The sequence below is a fragment of the Heloderma suspectum genome, chromosome 1 (genome assembly GCF_057233095.1).
Source record: "Heloderma suspectum isolate Gila_16-S chromosome 1, 16-S_ref, whole genome shotgun sequence".
NCBI lineage: Eukaryota > Metazoa > Chordata > Lepidosauria > Squamata > Helodermatidae > Heloderma > Heloderma suspectum.
This window is the reverse complement of record NC_139458.1, coordinates 412550531-412561409: the sequence shown is the minus strand read 5'-3', so window position 1 is coordinate 412561409 and position 10879 is coordinate 412550531.

Sequence of the window (10879 nt, the reverse complement as noted above, 5' to 3'; positions counted from 1 at the left end):
AATAATGGTAAGAGGCATGTTTTCCCATGATGCCCTCTGATGTATTGGACCATAACTCCTGAGTTGATGGGATCTGTAGTCCAACATCTCTGGAGGGTGCTTGGTTGGGGAAGGGCTATTCTAGATAAGCATTTGGCTTATTCAGTAACTCCTCCCTGCCCCACACACACAAAATAAAGCAGGGAGGGAAATGGTTCATCCATACTCTTCAGTACAAATACATTAAGACCTTTATTTATATCTTTATTTTAGGTTGGAAAAATCACTTAATAAAATCTCTGTATAATCACCACCATCAACACAGCCCCCTTGTGAGCTTCCCCGAGGCATCTGTCTGGCCTCAGTCCAAAATGGTTTGCTAGCCATGTCTGTGTTCCTAAGGAGGAAAGGCCCCTTCTTCACAATGCTTACTTTGCATCTCCTGGGAACCATGTTGAGGCCTAGTTGAGATTAGACCCTGCAGATTACCAGGGCTGCATCGAGCATTTCACAGCAAACTGCAACAACTTCACTAGTTCCTTTTTGGTTTCAGGGTCCAAATTGAAGTGCTGGCTTTGACTTAGGGTGCAGAGGACACACATCTTCCCGAAAGAGGACACCTATGTGCTTAAAATTTGCATGCAATTCGAGCTGGAATTTGAGCTGTGTTTTTAATAATTCGGGTTCTTGTTTTTCTAAGTGGTGTGTTCACATGCTTTGCAAGCAGGAGGTCCCAGGTTTACTCCTCAACATCACAAGGTAGGGCTGGAAAACCTCCTGCCTGAAACCCAGGAGAGAGCTGCTGCAGTCAGTGTTGGCAATACTGGGCTAGATGGATGAATGCTCTGACGTGGTACAAGGCAGCTTCCTGTATTTGCATTGTTTTAGTAGGTTTCATAAGCCAGCCTGGAAGATTTTAATTGAAAAGTAGGTTATAATGTTTCAATAAGTACAAATAAATAATAGGAAAAACTAGTAGGACTGGCAACAAAATGGTACAGTGCTCCTGTTCAGGGTTCCAGCCAGCCAAGCAGCCAGTCATGTGCTTTTCCTGGATGTTCCATTCCATTGCCCCCTCAGCGCAGGTTTCCAGTTTTTTCTCTCTTTACAGACAGTCAGCATTTTGGGCCACTGAGCAAACTCAGTGGGGCTGTTCACACAATACATTAACCCATATTCTGTGGTTGAGTGTGGGTTGTTGTTGAACTGTGGGTTGTTTGTTGAACCGTGGGTTAGCATGCTGTCTGAACCCAGGACATTTTCTGCAGGATGACTTGTTAACTATGCAGTGTGGCTTGTTAACCACCCTGAACAACCCAACAACAAACCATGGGTTCCCAAGGTTTCTTGTTTGAGTAAAATAAGACACACTGCATGGTTAACAAGCCACCCTGCAGAAAATGCCCTGGGCTTAGACAACACATTAACCCACGGTTCAACAAATAACCCACGGTTCAACAGCAACCCACTCTCAACCACTGAGTATAGTTTCACAAGTTGTGTGAACACTGTGTCTTCATTGGGCCATTTTGGGGTTCCCTCCTCCTTTGGTTGTTTTCCTCCCTAAAGATGTTTTGTACTTATGCAAACCTTTTGGTTCCCACCAAGCCTGCTGGTAGCTCTTACTTGTGTATGGGTGGTGCCACTTTGGCTTCATAAGCAATGGCACTCACTGCCTGAACATAAGAACTAGTTGGAATGGTACGTTGGGCTCTGCACAACGTAACCCACCAATCTGAACACAGCTCAGTTGACGTGTTTGATGGCCAACCAAGTCTTGGCAATCCTATTTTGGTTGCCTAGTTGGGCAACTCAGGATGTTGTCAAATAACTGGCAGGCCATATTACATGGCTGTTGGGCCAGCTTTGGCTTTGTGGGTCACAAAGTAGTTCTAGTCAGCCAGGGCAAGCACAGTTTAGTTGCCCTGCTTGTTAGACTGCCAGTCTTAAGATACACTCTGTGGATAATTTGACATATTTCAAAGTATGTTCGTGGAACTGTTTTGTTTTTTGTTTTGAATGGCTTCCCTCATTGGAAAAGTTGCTTGTAAAGATGGGGGTGAGGTTAACGCGATCCCGTCCCACAATAGGGCATGTGCCAGTCGGAAGAGCATCCCATGGTGCTTTGCAGCAGAAAGTTCCAAGCAGTAAATAGCCTCTCTTATGACTGAGGAAACAATGAACCGAGTGTAGGGGAAGGGTGATCTATGAGTTAGTCCCCCCCCACCGCCTGCCCCAGGACCAGAAACCCCTGCTGGCGTGTGGTGACATCACAATACTGGCATACAAACACAGAAGGGAGGCAGAAAGCAGCTGTGGGGGGCAGCGGAAGGAAGGGAAAAGAGAATATGGTCAAGTTTGTTATTCCGCTCAAAAGATGGTTGTTCTTTTGCGTTGGAAATAGTTTAGGTTGGGGGAGGGAAGGAAGTGTGCAACATACAGAAATGGAGCAGATATGTAATTAGAAGTATTAGATCATGAATGGACTTAACCGATAAATGGGCTTGCTCTCCAAAAACAGCAGGCCAATGGATGGAAGTAGCCACTGGGGTTCGCTCTCATTCCTTTCGCCAGGAACTCGCCACCTTTGCTCCTGTATTCTCCTGTGATGCTGCTATGGACAGTATAAAATCCATTTCGTCTGTATTTCACGGGTTGTCAGGCATCTCTTGTTCCATTGTTGGCTCACAGATGGATATTATTTTTTCATCATGGGGGAAAATACGCAAATACTTATGTAAGAGTTTTTGTAAACGATTTACATAACTTACCCCCATTCCATTCAACTTTTCCTCAGCAGAAATTTGCGTATTTTCCTACGAATAAATAAGTGTAAATTTTGGGGAAGTAAAAAAAAATTCCGAAAGTCCACGGACTCCACACGGCCTGAGTGGGGTGCTCCGCAGTGGACCCTGCAGGTCAGATTCTTAGAAATCTGAGCTCATTTTAGTCCATCTTGAATTTCTCAAGCATCCCTAGATGCTGCAGGAGTCAGCCAGAAAGTGTTTATAGGCTGCCTGGTCTAGCCTGGTGGGACACATGGTATGTGGTAAGAATGGCAATAATGTAGAGGGTTCCAGGTGTTTCCCATTCATCATCTCAGCAATTGTTGCAACAGCCCTGTAAGATGTGGAAGAAATGCAAGCCCAGGGCTGTACCTCTTCCTCCGCGCTACTGAGAGCTGCAGAGAGAGAACATAGTCAGCTGCCTTAGACTGAGTCAGAACACTGGTCCTACCTAGCTCAGCGTCATCTACTGCATCATCTACTGCCCTAACCTGGCACCCTCCAGATGCAGTGCTGGCTCCAGGTTTCTGAGGACTCTTGGGCAAGACATCCTCCATGGGCCCCCTCCCTCCGTGAGTCAACCTTCTCACCACCACTATCACCGGCTGCTCTTGCTTCTCATCCCCTTCCTCATCATTGCTACAGCTTGCTTGCTTGCCAGGCAGAGAGCCAGGGAGCAGGTAGGCAAGGAGCGTCTGCTGTTCCTCCTCCTCACCACCAGCATCATCTGGGCCAGAGTGAGAAGCAGGTGAACAAGCAGATTGGAATGGTGAAATGGGGGGGGGTGGAGTCCAGGGGGCTCACATCAATGGGCTCCTGCTGGGGGGTGGGCACTGGGCAGGTGCCCGACCAAGCCTACCCTTGATGCCACTCTTGTTCAGATGTGTTGGACTACAACCCCCATCACCCCCAGTGAGCATGGCCCCAGGTTGGAAGAGGCTGGCCTACTGGATGGCAATGGCTCTCTAGAGTCTCAGGTGAGAGTGTTTCCCAGCCCTACCTGGAGATGCTGGCGATGGAACCTGGCACCTTTGGTGCGCAAGGCACCACCACGGTGCTCTGGCCCGTCTCTAAGAGAAAAGTGTCGAATGGCATGGAAAGGTAACGGCTGGTTGTTGTTTTCCTTCTGGCTCTGCATGCAAGGCCTTGTGTGGGTGTGTGTGGGTGTGTGTGTTTAAATATGTGTTTCCTGTATGTCCTCTTGGGACAGCGTACTCTAAAAGGCATAATTTAAATAGGGCTGGGCGAAGACTCTCCCATTTCTTCTAAAAAAAGGGGGGGGGATTCAGAGAGTCCCATAAATGACTGTAAATTATTTGGGAGACTTAAAAGAACATGGAGGTGTGCTGCTCCTTCCTGCCTATTGTGTCACTTTGCTCCAGAGCCAGGAAACTGACAACAGCCGGCAGAACATTGGGCTGCGCTCTGTTTCAGAGCTAAGAACAGTGACTTCACAAGGAGGGGAGGGGGGATGTGTCCTACTTTACGGATTACAGTCCTCTCTCTGAAGGTCTCCACTGTTTGAAGAGCTGTCCGGTCCAACTCCAGTTTAAAGATCAAGAACCATATGAAGGATGAGCAGCGGGGGGCCTTGAAGGTGCCCATCAACAGTTTGTACCTGGACTGCAGGGCTGAGCAGGAATGCAGGTCTTCCCCGCTATAGTGAGATGTATTGTATTTCTGTGTCAAGCATTTATTTATTTAATTTCTATCCTGCCTTTCTGCCAGAACGATGGTGCTCAAGATGGATAACAATAAATGTTGTTATTGTTAACACATTAACAACATCTTCATTAAAACAAAGCATAAAAACAAATACACTAAAAACACAACAATAAAAGAAATAAACAGTTTCAACCAATTCAACCCCTCCTCAGCAAGAGGCCAGCTTATAGGCTAAAGGTCTACATGAAAAAAAGTCTTTGCCTGCCAGCAGAAGGAGAGCAAAAAGGCAGCCAACCAGTGGAGGCTGGTGGCTCCGATGTCAATAGGGCAGTGAATCTGCTCCGGGTTTTCGTCCAAACTCTAAAAGAGCTACTGCACCTGACACCGGAGCCACCGGCCTCCACTGGGGCCAACCTAGCCTCCTTCAGCAGGGAGTTCCAGAGCCTGGGAGCGGCCACCGAGAAGGCCCTCTTTCATGTCCCTACCAAAAGCACCTCTGATGGTAGCTGTAAGTAGAGTCATTATTTTGATATTTGTGTATGCAAAATGATACACAAATCTGTGTCTTCTTTTATCCTCTTTTTTTGGTGATGCATTTCCTCTTTCGGTGTGTGTGTGTGTTCACAAATGGCTGATGAAGAAAGCATGGGTGTGTATTGGACAAGAAAATTATGCATCAGCAAGGAAGAAACCTCTAGGAAAGAAAGTTAAGTAGGCACCAGTTGTTTCAATCCTAGATCCATGGGTTTGGATTCAGAGAAGTGCAAGCAGAGTTTTTCCACCTCCTTTCCTCTTGTTCTTCCTTTGTTGTTGTTCAGTCGTTAAGTCGTGTCTGACTCTTCGTGACCCCATGGACCATAGCACGCCAGGCCTTCCTGTCCTCCGCTCTCTCCCGGAGTGTGCTCAAGTTCATATTCATTGCATCAGTGATGCTACCTAGCCATCTCATCCTCTGCCATTCCCTTCTCCTTTTGCCTTCAATCTTTCCCAGCATCAGGGTCTTTTCCAGTGACTTTTCTCTTCGCATTAGGTGGCCAAAATATTTCAGCTTCAGTTTCAGTATCTGTCCTTCCAAGGAGCACTCAGGGTTGATTTCCTTTAGGATTGATTTGACCTCCTTGCAGTCCAGGGGACTCGTAAGAGTCTTCTCCAGCACCACAGTTCGAAAGCATCAATTCTTCGGCGCTCAGCCTTCCTTATAGTCCAGCTCTCACAGCCATACGTTACTACTGGGAAAACCATAGCTTTGATTAGACGGACCTTTGTTGGCAAGGTGATGTCTCTGCTTCTTACTATGCTGTCTAGGTTTGCCACAGCTTTCCTCCCAAGGAACAAGTGTCTTTTAATTTCATGGCTACAGTCACTGTCTGCAGTGATCTTGGAGCCCAAGAAAATAAAATCTGTCACTGCTTCCATTTCTTCCCCTTCTATATGCCAGGAAGTGATGGGGCCAGATGCCATGATCTTCGTTTTTTTTAATGTTGAGTTTCAAACCAGCTTTAGCACTCTCCCCTTTCACCCTCAACAAGAGGCTCTTTAGATCCTCTTCGCTTTCTGCCATTAGGGTGGTATCGTCTGCATATCGGAGGTTGTTGATAATTCTCCCAGCAATCTTAATTCTGAGCTGTGATTCATTTAACCGGCATTTCTCATGATGTACTCTGCATATAAGTTAAATAAGCAAGGTGACAATATGCAGCCTTGTCGTACTCCTTTCCCAATTTTGAACCAATCGGTTGTTCCATGTCTGGTTCTTACTGTTGCTTCTTGACCCTCGTACAGGTTTCTCAGGAGACAGGTAAGGTGGTCTGGTACTCTCATCTCTTTAAGAATTTGCCACAGTTTGTTGTGATCCACACAATCAAAGGCTTTAGCGTAGTCAATGAAGCAGAAATAGATGTTTTTCTGGAATTCTCTTGCTTTCTCCATGATCCAGCGAATGTTGGCGATTTGCTCCCTAGTTCCTCTGCCTCTTCGAAACCCAGCTTGTACTTCTAGTAGTTCTCGGTTCACATACTGCTAAAGCCTAGCTTGTAGGATTTTGAGCATCACCTTGCTGGCATGTGAAATGAGCGCAATTGTACGGTAGTTTGAACACTGGAACTGTGTTCTTTGGAACTGGAATGTAAACTGACCTTTTCCAGTCTTGTGGCCACTGTTGAGTGTTCCAAATTTGTTGGCATATTGAGTGCAGCACTTTAACAGCATCAGTCTTTAGGATTTTAAATAGCTCAGCTGGAATACTGTCATCTCCGCTAGCTTTGTTGTTAGTAATGCTTCCTAAGGCCCACTTGATTTCACTTTCTAGGATGTCCGGCTCAAGTTCAGTGACCGCACTATCATGGCTATCAGGGACATTCAGATCTTTCCTGTATGATTCTTCTGTGTATTCTTTCCACCTCTTCTTAATCTCATCTGCTTCTGTTAGGTCCCTGCCTTCTTTGTCCTTTATCATGCCTGTCTTTGCACAAAACGTTCCCTTGAGATCTCCAATTTTCTTGAAGAGATCTCTAATCTTTCCCATTCTGTTGTTTTCCTCGATTTCTTTACATTGTTCATTTAAGAAGGCCTTCTTGTCTCTCCTTGCTATTCTCTGGAACTCTGCATTCAGTTGGATATATCTTCCCCTTTCTCCCTTGCTTTTCGCTTCCCTTCTTTCCTCAGCTTCTTGTAAAGCCTCCTCAGACAGCCACTTGGCTTTCTTGCATTTCTTTTTCTTTGGGATGGATGTAGTTGCTGCCTCCTGAACAGTGTTACGGACCTCCGTCCATAGTTCCTCAGGCACTCTATCAGGTCTAATCCCTTAAATCTATTAATCACCTACACTGTGTATTCATAAGGGATATAATTTAGGTTATACCTGTATGGTTTAGTGGTTTTCCCTACGTTTTTCAATTTAAGCCGAAATTTTGCAACAAGAAGCTCATGATCTGAGCCACAGTCAGCTCCAGGTCTTGTTTTGACTGACTGTATAGAGCTTCTCCATCTTTGGCTGCAAAGGACATAATCAATCTGATTTCGATATTGACCATCTGGTGATGTCCATGTGTAGAGTCGCCTCTTGTGCTGTTGGAAAAGAGTGTTTGCTATGATCAGCGTGTTCTCTTGGCAAAACTCTATTAGCCTTTGTCCTGCTTCATTTTGTACACCAAGGCCATGCTTGCCTGTTATCCTGGTTATTTCTTGACTTCCTACTTTGGCATTCCAATCCCCTATGATGAAGAGGACATCTTTTTTTGGTGTTAATTCTAGAAGGTGTTGTAGGTCTTCACAGAACCGATCAACCTCAGCTTCTTCGGCCTCAGTGGCTGGGGCACAGACTTGAATTACTGTGACGTTGAATGGTTTGCCTTGGATTCGTACTGAGATCATTCTATCATTTTTGAGATTGTACCCTAGTACTGCTTTTCTCACCCTTTTATTGACTATGAGTGCTACTCCATTTCTTCTAAGGGATTCTTGCCCACAGTAGTAGATATGATGGTCACCTGAATTAAATTTGCCCATGCTTGTCCATTTTAGTTCGCTGATTCCCAAGATGTCGATGTTCAATCTTGCCATCTCATGTTTGACCACCTCCAGCTTACCTTGATTCACTGATCTGACATTCCAGGTTCCTAAACAATATTGTTCTTTACAGCATCGGACTTTCTTTTCACAACCAGACACATCCACAGCTGAGTGTCCTTTTGGCTTTGGCCCAGCCGCTTCACTCTTTCTGGCGCTACTTGGAAATTCTCTCTGCTCTTCCCCAGTAGTATATTGGACACCTTCTGACCTGAGGGGCTCATCTTCCGGCGTCATATCTGTTAGCCTTGTGATACGTTCCATGGGGTTTTCTTGGGGAGAATACTGGAGTGGGTTGCCATTTCCTTCTCTAGTGGACCACATTTTGTCAGAACTCTCTGCCATGACCTGTCCGTCTTGGGTGGCCTTGCACGGCATAGCTTATGGCTTCACTGAGTTACGCAAGCCCCTTCGCCACAACAAGGCAGTGATCCATGAAGGGGTGTTCTTCCTTGCATGACCTGAAAAGATGTTCTGGAGGGTTGTGTGGTCCTCTGTGATGTGATACACATAGAGGGGAGGCAGGCTGCAGCGAGGGGGGGGGAGTGGTTGGGAATCAGCAGGAATCATGGATCCCCCTTGCCCAAGTGAAAAATACTTTCTGCTCCCATAGGAGTCTCTCTGGGTTTTGCTCATATAATCAAGAGCAGAAAGGGACCTCAACAACAGTGCAACCTTCCAGGTATTATTGGACTACAACTCCCATCATTCCTGACCATTGAACATGCTGGCTCATGCCAATGGGAGCTGGAATCCAACAACATTTGGAGTGCCACTGGTTCCCAGCCCTGGTTTATGCTTTTGTGAGATACCTGGTAGGAAAGGCTTATATGTCAACACACTCTTTCTCTGTTTAGGTAATTATGTACAGTCTTTGTCTTGCAGTTTAAAAACCTGTGCAAGAAAAGCAGGCCATGATTCACAACGTAAGTAGGTGCCAATGGGAGGGCACTAAATCTTCCAGCAAGGTAGATCATTATGGTTGAATGCTAAGCAAAACAAAAGGTGAAAGCAGGTAACTCTCAAGTACTGGCAGTTTGCTACTGAAACTTATTATGAAAAGTTTCGTAACTGCAAAATACAGGAAGCATGCCCTAGCCTGCCCGTGTATGCCATGCTAAGCTATTTGAGGAAAGGCAGGATAAAAATATGATAGGTAGATAAATAAATAGAATAAAGAGGGTGGTAACCAATGTCAGAAGTCCCATTGAAATAAATGAGACCCAAGTCAATCACAAATAATGTCATCCCATTAATTTCCATGGATCTACTCTACGTATGACCGACATTGGATACTTCCCTGAATCTGGTACCAATCACCCCAATTATTGGAAATGTTAGGCAACGGATATGTGCTTTATTTGTGCTTATGTTGAGCATGCCAATTTTTTAAATGAATTTTAGCAAATAGCAGAATGCATTATTCGCCAAACAAAAGGTGGGGATCGGGTCAATTTCTGGTATTGTGGAATTGTAATGATTTAATTCAGGTATTTGTATGCATAAGATTGCAAATACGTTTGTGGTGAAAAATTAGAGTGATAAAACACTGGAAAATGAAAAGGCCAAACCATGTGATATGCTGGCTGAAAGAGCTCTGAAAAAAATAGCAGGAGCTGACGTTAAGTGAACAGGATGAATAGAACTGACATAGACAGGGGAGATGGTGATATACCAATGGGACCCGCAACAAACTGTTGCAGTGGAGTATGCTCAGGGTGCCAGCCAGGCCTTCCTCTAGAATACTCCTCTTCCCTCTTCTGCAGTTTTCAGGTTTTTTTCCTCTTGACACTCCATCAGCATTCCACGGCCACAGAGCAAGCTCATTTCTCATTGGGCAGTTTGCCCCCCCCCCCACACTTTATGGCTCCCCCCCCCCTAAAGAAACCTTCTTCTGAAAACTTTGGGTTTTCCCCCAAGCTTGATGACCCCTCCCTCTTGTGCACAGATGGTGCCATTTTGGCTATATAAGGATCCATGCTTGGAGAATGAATTCATGAGTCACATACAGGATTACTGAATAGTGGGTCCTTTCTCATGCTTATTGGGACATTGGGGCCGCATCCATAGTTCAGTGGGAGAGCATGCGCTTTGCATGCAGAAGGCCCCAGGTTCAATGCCCAGCATTCTTGGAGTACAGTTCAGCTATAGTACTGCCCAATATCCTGGAAAGTTACCGTCAGCCAAAATTCACAACACTGAACCGTCAGCCAAAATTCGCAACCAGTCGTTTGATTCAGCAGAAGCCTGTATCATATTAGAATGATTGAAATGATCTTCAGCTAGAGAAACACCTCTTTTCTGTTTGGCAGTGTAGGTAAGTATATACAATATGTCCTGCCTGGAAGTTCTCATATGGAGGGCTTTCAGGATATGTCATCCTGGTATCAACAGTGCATTGCTGCTGCCCTTGATCATTTCAAAGAATAATGGAATTATAGTTAGAAGGGTCCATAGAGGTCATCATCCAACCCCCTGCAGAAAGATGCAGCTACAACATCCCTGATAGATGGCTGTCCAGCCTCTGCTGAAATACCTCCAGCGAAGGAGAGTCCACCACCTCCCAAGGCAGCCAGTTCCGTAGTTGAACAGCTCTGTTAGAAAGGTTCTCCTAGCATTTAGTCAAAGTTGGCTTCCTTGCAGTTTGCACCCATTAGTTTTAATCCTGGAACAAGAGAGAGCTTTGCACCCAGAAGTGGACACAGTACTTTTGGGGAAGCCTCAGTTCAACTCTCACCTCAGTCCTGAACTTATTAAATAGCCTGAGACAAGCCATTATCCTCTCACAGCCTCACCCCCAAATCTACAATATGGAGGTAATTTTAAAGGATTGGGGTAGTTCATCAGATGTGGACCAGGGAGATGTGAGTTCAAGCTTGGGC